General features: G+C 42.4%; 1 protein-coding gene and 1 long non-coding RNA gene across 2 annotated transcripts in view; one reads left to right on the top strand and one right to left on the bottom strand.

Annotated features, from left to right (window-relative positions):
- The window catches only part of si:ch211-137a8.2 (uncharacterized protein LOC777613 homolog), a 19,372-nt gene extending 10,512 nt beyond the window's left edge, over positions 1–8,860 (bottom strand). The window contains exon 1 of the mRNA XM_017431042.3: positions 8,710–8,860. The gene's annotated coding sequence lies outside the window, so the exon portion shown is untranslated. The remainder of the gene's footprint in view (positions 1–8,709) is intronic.
- A 709-nt stretch (positions 8,861–9,569) lies between these two features.
- LOC112451088 lies at positions 9,570–10,391 on the top strand. The gene is made up of 3 exons (XR_003039835.2): positions 9,570–9,760; positions 9,873–10,140; positions 10,242–10,391. It is a non-coding gene; the product is annotated as an uncharacterized LOC112451088 (long non-coding RNA).
- The last annotated feature ends 6 nt before the right edge of the window (positions 10,392–10,397 follow it).

Genomic DNA, 10,397 nt, shown 5'->3' with positions numbered 1-10,397 from the left:
GCAGAATATGGACTGGAAGCCCCGAGATCAAAGTGGGGAACACCCCCAAAGGTAGTGGAGAATGACCGAGCTAAGATCCTGTGGGACTTCCAGATCCAGACAGACAAAATGGTAATGGCGAACCAACCGGACATTGTGGTGGTGGATAAACAGCAGAGGAAAGCAGTTGTGGTGGATGTAGCAATACGGAGTGATTGCAACATCAGGAAAAAGGAGCACGAGAAAGGGTGAGAAGGGAATTTTTTTTTTTTTATATATATATTACTATGATTACAATGATCTCTTCCAACAGGTCAAAATGTTTCATCTTTGTTGCATCATTTGGACATCAAGCTGGAGGTAAAAGGAACCAGAACCTCTGCAGCATTTTCTGAAACAATAACTGTCCTCCTCTGAGATCTGAGGCGAAATCAAATCTTTTCACAAAATGGTGACCAACCCAAAGACCCAAACATTATCACTACTGCCAACCCGCGGGGTCACTCCTTCAACAGGTTGGTGTTAAACTCTGTCAGTTCCCAGGTTTAAATCCAGCAGGGGGAAGAGAGAGCTCTCAGTTTGTGTTTAACACAGAGACAGGAGGCAGGAAGCAGGGATTTACCATCATCACGATCAGCACAAACACACCTGAGGACACACTCAGACTCGGAGGGCTCATTGCTTATTCATGAGCTCCTCTGGATCTCTGAGACGGAGCCAGAACTGTTCTGAAAGAGCAGAGAGCAAGAAAACAGAGCCAGGTTCATGAAAGGCAGGATATATTTACAGTCTCCTGATTTACACACAGGGCAGCTGATCCCACACTCAGGCCCAACGTCCCGTCATCAAACAGGTCCTGATGTCCGCTGTCCAAACAAAGTCCTTCCACCGGGAGGAAAACTGGTCAGTCTGAACGTTTAAATCGGTCTCATTTATTTAAAAAAATACTGTTTTGTTCCTAAAATATCTAGAAATACTGAACAGAATAAGTAAACCCAGAGCAGAACTTCACCTGATTTATTTTGAACCAAAATAAATCCATAGAAGTGTAATCTAAGCTTTATTATTATTTCTGTTTCATGAACCTGCAGAAAACTGAAACCCTGTTTCTTATTCCACCAGTCAAACAACACTAAAAACACAACTAAGCTGTAAAACCAAACTGAACCTGAGGAGGAACTGGAACAGGAGAGCAGCTTACAGCCGGTTTTACCACCTGAGCCCACAAATAGTTCAGGACTTCTCAGGTTTTTGGACCTACTTTCGTCTCTTTGTCCCTAATCTCCTTATCTTACTTCCTTTCTGGACCTGAGAACATAAAATATGAAACTGATTCCATTTTCATCCCATCCCTCTTTGCCCCGGGCCTTTTCCTTCCTGTTCTCTGCCACCCTGCAAAATAAAATCCAAACTCCATACCGACTGCGTTTGTCCACCTGAGAACCTTCAGCTTCAGACTCATAAATCAAACCTTCCCCCCGTCCCTCAGGAGGCGGATCAGACCAAGGCCTTCTCCTGCAGACTCCTGAGTCTGTGTGTCTGAGAGTGGAAGAGAAGCAGGAGAGCGGAGAGGTCAAGGATTCAGCCCTGAGCCACCGAGACCAACATCGATCCCACCGTCGGACTCAGGAGGGATTTCACTCTGCAATACCTCGACCCAAATGTTAGATTTGATCAGAATACTGAGAGAAATGTAAGATTTTAATGACTAATTCTGCAGCTGGAAAAACAAACAGTGAATGTGATCACTGCAGGATCTCCCCACACTGCTCCTGAAGTTATTATTAATAATAACTATCAGCTAATATTAAATATATTAGTTTAAAGTATTAATCAAGTGTTAATCTTGTTTTTAGCAGATGAAGGTTAAAGAGAAGTCAGTTTGTTGCAGTCTGCAGCTTCACCACTAGATGTCACCTTTAAACTTTAAGTTGAATCCATTTTCCATGCTCTTGGTTCAGGATGATTTAATGTAGGCTCGTCAGTTTCACTCCTGCAGCACAGAACCTTCAGACGGTAAGTTCAGGAGAAAAACAAACATCTCTTCCTGAAATTCTTTCCAATCCAGACACAAAAAGAGCATTTCTGCTCTCCTTCGTCTCTGCAGCAGAATAAACTCTGTTCAGTTAACGACATTTAGCCCCGCCCCCTGAAAACAGCATCATCTGTTCAACATGTGGACACATTCAGCCACACACCGTCTCCCTCAGTGTGAATGGAGCATCATTCTGCACACTTACCAGACAGAGCGAGTGTGTGTGTGTGTGTGTGTGTGTTTTATCTGCTGATGAGTCACCGTCTGCCTGCAGCTCAGAGCTCAACACAAACAGCAGCAAACACACACACAGCTGACTCAGAGACTGCAGACTGGATTCATTCACTCATTCACTCCTCCCAATCACAGACATTATTAAACAGATTCAGTTTAAATCTGTTTTTTTAGCCATTTTCAACTTGATGTCAAATTTTACTTTCAGACCAGAAAGCAAAGAAATCCACTGAGTTTCACTGAAATCTGTTCAGTGATTCATGAGAGATTTAGCTAACAGAAAGACACACACACACACCTGGGCAGTTACATGATCGCCCGTCTGTTATGGCAGCAACACTTGGTGGAAAAGGAGGATAACGCTGTTTAACTAGAGGTGGTTAATTAGGAAGACATGTTTAGATGACAGTTTGGATGACAGAACCAAACTGGTCCTTAACACCAACATGAAACAGATTATTTTAGTTTTGTCTCATCTGATCTGACTTTGGACAGATTCTGAAAGTCCTTCCTCTCTCTGAGACAGACCCGAGTCCTTGGTCCTGATGACTCTGAGGAAGAGCTGCTCCTCAAACTGTCCTGCTGAAATTTAAAGATGGATGTTTGATGTTCTTTCATTCAGACTGTTACCTGTAAATTTAAAGGCACAAGAGAATATATTTTCAGCATGAAGGAGGTTTTATTTGCAGTGGTTCTGTTCTGCAGAAGCATCCAGACAGATGAGCTCAGAGGGAGGCAGCTCATCTGCACCATTAGAACCGGTCCCTGCTGGGATCCTCCTCCTCCTCCTCCTCCTCCTCCTCCTCCTCCTCCTCCTCCTCCTCCTGCTGCTCCTCCTCCTCCTCCTCCTCCTCCTCCTCCTCCTCCCTCTGCTGCAGGAGGTGAAATCAGCCCTTTAAGATTAAGGAAAAAGGTTTTTTGTCAGAGCTGATGTTGATATGGAGCTGAGGGGCAGATTAAACGGAGACAGAAAGTTGAGGCGTCACCGACGTGTTATCGGATTTATTCTGTTACACAAGTTCATCCGAGTAGACATTAAAGTGTCTGAGAGCAAAACTTTAAACTTTATTCTGCTTTAACCAGCAGGTTCAGAAGTGACGGCTCGCTAGGCGTTAACATTTAGAAGTATAAAAGTTTGCTGTGCAAGGCGGCGGGCGATATGCATTCTTTTAAAGAACGACAGCTGCATCATCAACAGGTGCAGACACGAGAAATGTTTTATTCTGCTGGGATGTAAAAATCCATTTAATTCAGTTTAAAGTTGTCATTCTTCAGCAGTAAACTCTGCTTTCAGCTGCAGCAGCCCGGAGTGGGAAAGTGACACTTCCTGTAGACGTCTTCAGTCACCTGACAGGTAAATATGTCCTCACATTTATTCTGCAGCCTGCAGGGACTTCTCTGCAAACAAGGAACACATTTCTGCTGTTTGCTGTCTTTACCTGAACCTCCAGGAAACACAATCATCAACTTTCCTCATTTCTCTGTCAATTTTATTAATTTCCCACCCTCCTCCTCCTCGTCTTCCTCATTTCTGCCCCCCAGAGTCAGTCCATTGTCCTCTACGGACAAAAGCAGGCAGGCAGAGAACAAAAGTCTTTCTGTTCGTCTCAGAGACCGAACCGATGATGTCAGCGCAGAGGTCGGGGGTGAAAATAAGAAACAAACTGTTTTATACCCTGAATTCTGTTCAAATCTCTAAAACAGGAAATAAATCTGTCTCTGCACAGATCCACTCAACTTCAGACACGATTGTTCCTCCTCAACCTGATCAGTTCAGAGATTATTATAAAACTATCTGAGTTTTATTTTCAGAGGAAGATGCATCTTTAAAACATTAGATCTTTCTCCTTTCTTCTCTTAAATTCTGTCAAGTTGAAGTTTTTGATTTCTCTCATGGACAAGCGGAGACATTTTAATAAAACTGTCAGGTAATCCTCATCACACAAACAACTCATTAACTTTGAGCCAATACAAGATGGCTGCTGCAGCTAACTGACATTAGCAAACACAGAAAAGGCTAAAACTCAGTTAATTTTACAGATGTTGAGCTAAAATCTGATACAGTAGTAGCTGAGAGTCATCCCAACACGTAGTCTGAGATCGTGCTCATTATTTTCAAGGTTTGACCAAAAAAGCTACAACTTTTGTTCAACTAAAGATCATCTGAGGCTAAAACTGCTTCATGAAAGGCAGTGGGTGACAAGCATTCCTTTAATGAATGACAGGCCTTTGATTATTTTCCTGAAACTAGTTCCCCTTCTTCTACCTGCAGAGCGTCCCTGAAGCAGCGAGCAGAACTGCGAGCTGGGAGAGACTAATTTACAGAAACCCATTACAGCTGAGTCACCGAGCATCGCCTCAGGCTCCTCTCACCAGACTAGTTAACAAGAAAATCAGCCTGATGGCGTTAGATAACTTTATGTACGCACCTTTCCTGAGTTTGCTCTGTAAAATCCTGGCAGTAAACTAATGTGAGCGTGAAGTGGAACATGATGAAAACGTGCTGAGGGCTGCAGGTAACAGCAGCTTAATGGTGTAATAACATTATGTGTGTGAACGGCCATCAGAGGGGACATTATCCTACAGTTGGAAGCTCCTGGAGGGGTGGAGTGGGGGGGGGGCTATAATAAAGGTAATCTGAGCCATAATAAAGCCTGACAGCCTCAGTAACACGACTGAAACACACAACAAAACGCTGCTCTCCTCCGGTTACTGGAACCGATACAGACCGCAGATATTAACTGTTGGTGTTTAAAATGCTTCTTGGATGTTTGTTTCCTCGGGACAAAAAACCTGAAACTGTACGGTGAATAAAGACTGAGTGATTTCCAAAGCAAATACGCTTAAACAGCCTCACAAAGAGCTTGTTTTCTGTGGAACAAGCTGAAGTCTTTAGGGACTAAAGGGACGCCATTATAAGAGCTTTTAAAAAAAAACAGAGTTTAATTTATAATCAGGCTCAATAGACCAAATATTACAGCAAAAAACAAAATTTAAAGGCCCGATCAACTACAACTGTACAAACAGTAATAAGAATATTAAGGATAGAAAACAACTCAAAGTTCATCTTCTCAGTGAGAACAGATCAGAGCTCAGGGGTTCCTCTGAGACCCCCTCCAGGAACAGTTTTTCATCGTTTCAGTCTCGTGTCGACGAGCCAACAGCGTCGTTGGATCTAAAACTGGGTTCCTGAACACCACCGCTCCATTCTTCGTGTGGACGACCCAAACTCAACGATTTTAAACCAGTGATGTCATAAACCCAGCTTTATTTACTGCGACCCCAAACAGGACAACGGTGACAGATTTCCTGCTGGTTTGTGATCAAACGCCAGCTTCTCATCTACATCTAAACTTCTACGTCCTGTTTAACTAACCCTCCCCTAAAATTACAGCAAATAATCTAAAACCAAAAGATTTTTAACACTTTATTCATCTATCAACACTAAAGCAAAACACAACATTCATCAAATATAGATGAAAAAATGTAGGAAACCTGAAGACATTTCTACTTGTGTGTATAAAGATTTAAACATTCCTCCCTTTAGCAGTCCCTCGCTGGACACTGGCCCTGAAAGAGTCCATTCTGTCCCCATATTTGGAGAGACATGTCTCCCAGTCAACACTTTGTGTCCTTGTAGTTCGGTCATCAGTCCAGAGACAGAGTTCCCGTCTTGTCCTCGTTGTCTCGTGTTTGGACCGCGGGCTGGACTGGATGGTTTACAGTCTGCGGTTCAGACCTGATGTCCACGCTTCGTCCTCCACATCTCGTCTCCTGGTTTGGGTGTACCGTCATGGCTGCGTGACGGCGCCACACACAGGCCTGGCAGAGCTACTGCAGCGTTTTGGATCAGTTTCTGTATTTCCATTGGACGAAAACATTTCGAGAAACAATCCTAGAACGGAGATATTTTAGAAACAACTAAAAAGTTTGTTTTGGGAAACAAGCGTTTCCCGTGTGGACGAGGACTAAATGTCTGCTGGTGTGAACGACACTTTGGGAGCTTTTAAAGAAATAAATTAGAGTAATAATCTAAACTATCAGGTCTAAAACCAGTCAACCTAAGAGAACTGGGTCGAGACGTTCTGAAGGTAACAAAAGCCTCCATGACAGGCGGCATCAGCGTTAAACACCAGAGTCATGTGATACGGGACACATCTCACCTGAGCTCTGACATTCCCAGGTGTCCGTCTCTCACACACACACACACACACACACACACACACACGGCTGGATGAACCTGCAGCATCAGGGTCAAACAAACCCAACTCAGAAAAACAACAACTAGAAACAAACAGATGAAAACAAACTGAATTTAATTATGTTGAAAAACTGATTTCTGACTCCCAGAAATCCTGACTTCAGGTTCCAAACTCGTTTCTTTAAAAAACTAAATGAACTAAAGTTGTTCTCCAGCTCAGAGACTCTGTTTTCTCAGCTTGGATGTTTTATAAAAACTGTTTTTACTCTTTTTATTCAGCGTTTCATGCGCAGAACGTTTTAAATGCGAGCTGTCTGCCACAGCTTCATGTTCTCGTTTCCAAAGATGGTTCTGTCCCCGTTTCCCTTCATACCAACAGATCTGAGTTCTGCAGAAAACCACTAGAAGTTACCGTTCGATCACATGACTTATTCCTTCGGGCTCAAAAACATTTGAATATATTTAAAACACCCTGACTTTTAGAATCAGCTGTAAAACTTGTCAAATTCAACACATTTTAAAGAGAAAACCGCCTGGATGGAAGTTTTCAGACGATTGTAACGTCTCAGGTTTTAAATCTAAGATTATTTCCTGCTGAAATAAAACAGCTTATAAACTAAATATAAAACATTAGAACGGTGAAAAGAAGATTTAATTCTGTTTGGAGTTAAATAAACACACGAGGCTGAACTGAACTTCGGTTGTTTTTATGTTAATTAATTATCAACCATTTGTTCAAAAAGTCGGTTCCTCGTTAATCTTTTAAAGAACGTCAACAGAAAGGTGTTGGAACAGCTGAGGGACTTTAAAAATAAAACCCATTAAACCTTTAATTGTTTCTTCAGTTCAGGCGTGGAGGAGGACCAAGTTCTGCTGTTGTTCTGCCGTCGCTGGGTGGAGGAACATTCCTGCAGAACCGCAGCTGAACAAACAGAACATCTGGAGAACCGATTATTTTAGCCTGATTTTATGGAAACGTTTTCATGCAGAACAAAGTATTTCAGGAGAGATCTTCTTTACTTTACTAACTAAAATATTTCAGTTTTCTCCTCAAACTGTTCTCAGAAATCATTTAAGATGAGATTAAAAGAAAAACCTGCTTTAATGCAACATTTTCATTTTGTCTGAAGAACTTTTACATCTGGCTTTAGTTTCTTTAAACATTTCAGCAGAAAATGATGATTTCTCCATTTATTAAACTTATATGTTTATAATATGTTTTATTAAACATTTATTTTTCACATCATTCTGTTTTTATCTGACTTCGTTTCTGAGAACCAAACTAGTTGTCTTGTGTTTTCTTTCAAAGATTTTGATTTTATCGTTAAACTAAATCAGTTTTATTTTCAATTAATTCATATAGATGAATGAATTAATCCGGGCCGGGTCACCTCAGCATTCAGAACCAAATGATTCCGTCTCTTAAACACCAAACTGACTCGTTCAATCAAAACTCATGAAGTTACAGAAAACAAACAGTTTAAGGTTAAATTTTCTGAACTTTGTCTTTAATCCTCTTCAGAACCGGCACCAACTTCATCATCAACAACAAACCCAATGAAGAAACAGTCAAAGCCCGTTCCTCGTATCCAGAACCACCGGATAAGAAAAATGTTCTGATTCTGACCCGGTTAGTTTGGGACATTTTAGTTGTCAGGAGGAAACTCAGGAACTTCCTGGGATCAAACAGGAAAACAGAAATAGCCGAGTGTGAACCAAAACAAAAGCATCAAACAGTAATCCTCAATAATCTACCAGGATTATTCAGCAGCAGCAGCAGGACGAAACAGACAGACATGAGGCTCAAAAACTAACTAATACTAATACTAACCAGTACTAATACTAACCAACACTAATACTAACTAATGTTTCGTCCTCAGTTCTGTTGAGTTTGTTTCCACTGAATCAATGATCAGAACCTAAATCCTTTTTACTGATCAGTTTCTGCAGCAGCGGCATCCAACACACACACACACACACACACACACACACACACACCCTTATGCATATATACATATATAGGCGCGCGCACACGCACGCGCAGACAGAAACCGGTTTCTGACGGCCGCCCTCACATTTCCATGATCCTGAAACAACAAACAGCAGCAGCGAGGAGAGTTTCGGTGTTTATGGGCTGTTTATGGGCTGTTTGAGACAAACTGTAAACAACAACAACAAACAAACAAACAAACAAAGTCCAGCCTGGGAGCTGGTCGGGTCAGCCAGCAGCGGAAGTAATCTAATTACCGTCATGACTCACCTGCTGCCTGATGAGCTCAGGTCAGGAAGAGTCTGAACATCAAAGGGACCGGTCCGGGTCGGAACCAGCTGAGCGAAACTTCAGCCTCGGTTCGGTTCGGTTCGGTTCGGGTCCAGCTAAACCATCTTCTCTCTGCAGCAAAAAGAACCGATCTGCAGGAAACCAGAAACTACCTGCTGCAGGTAGCTCACAGGCCACGCCCCCTGGATCCTGCCTGTCTGCATGCATACACACACACCTGCTGCTGCTCACCTGGCGCTTCCGGTTTCACCTCCTGACCCGGAAAAGGCGCCTGTGACCTCCTCACTGACCTCCGTGTTTCTTTTTATTAGTTTCCAGAGTTTAAATGTTGAGTTTCTGCTTCAGGTTGGATACACGCAGGAGGTTCTGGTTCTCGTTCTGGTCTGGTTCTGGTCTGGTTCTGAGATGAGGGGCAGCTTCTCTGGTTTATGTCTGGAACCATAAAAACATAAAGTCCACATGAGGATCATAAAGATAAAGATCAGTTTTGAGTTCAAAGCTGGAGGCTGTGACGTCATGAGCCTGAATTTCTCTTCCTGTTAATCATAAACTTCATCCTGACCCTGAAACTCAAAACAACACTGTTCAAAGAGGAAACTGAAGATTTCAGAACATTTCTACATGTTTGTTAAAGACATTAAATTAATATCTGATCAGTTAACAGATAAAACAAACTTAATTTATAATTTATTTACAGTTAAGGATTTAAAGCAGAACTCAGAGGGATTCAGTCTCAGATTTTCTCAGATTATTTCTTTGTGCTGAAATGATTATTTAAAACTGTTGATTTTAACTAAAATGTCCAAATTTATTCAGCTTTAAAACAAAAAGTGACTTCAGTCCGAAATGAACCTTCAGGTGATTGAAACTGAACAAACAGATCTGTAAACAGTTTAAACTTTAAATGAAAAAAGATTGTGAGGTTTATCCAGCGGTTGGATCAGAACCAGAACCAGCTCTTCCTCAGAACTGATCGGATCTTTAATCTGTTGTTTTGTCAGAATGTCCATCATGAAAACCTCCAGAACAGGTTTGATTTTCTCTGTTTTCCCTCATCAGTCAGACAGTTTTTGTTCACAGAAAATATTTCTTTTGTTTTGATGCTGTGAATGAAGACGTGACGCACCGACGGTTCTCCTCAGGTTAATCGCTCTTTGTTCCAAACATCCAGACAACAAAGACAGAATCATTCCTGACGCAGAAAATCAGCTTCGCTGGTTCTTTTGTCTGAACGGACCCCAGGTGGAGCAGAACCTTCAGGTTCTGGTTCTGAGCGTTTGGGTCAGACGAGTCACCTCAGAGGGAGAACGTAAAGAAACAGACAGAAGAAGCTTCTGTTTGATTCTTCAGTCCAAACAGCAGAACCGGTGAACTTTGACCTCTGACCCGAGCACAGGGAGCGTTCATCAGGTGAGACTTTTAGGAGCCAGTGATGATCCCGCTGTGACAGAACCAATCAGAGACCGAGGTTCGGGTCGAGTGGATCGCAGTAAAGTTCTGCTTCTGTTCAGGAAACGGACCCAACAAGCGTGTTCCGACAGGCTGCAGAACCAGCTGCAGAACCAGCTGCAGAACCATCCTGCAGAACCATCCTGCAGAACCAGCTGCAGAACCAGCTGCAGAACTATCCTGCAGAACCATCCTGCAGAACCAGCTGCAGAACCAGC

The sequence above is a fragment of the Kryptolebias marmoratus genome, linkage group LG2 (assembly GCF_001649575.2).
Source record: "Kryptolebias marmoratus isolate JLee-2015 linkage group LG2, ASM164957v2, whole genome shotgun sequence".
NCBI lineage: Eukaryota > Metazoa > Chordata > Actinopteri > Cyprinodontiformes > Rivulidae > Kryptolebias > Kryptolebias marmoratus.
Note: the sequence above shows the minus strand (reverse complement) of the source record. Positions and strands in the feature narration are given on the sequence as shown.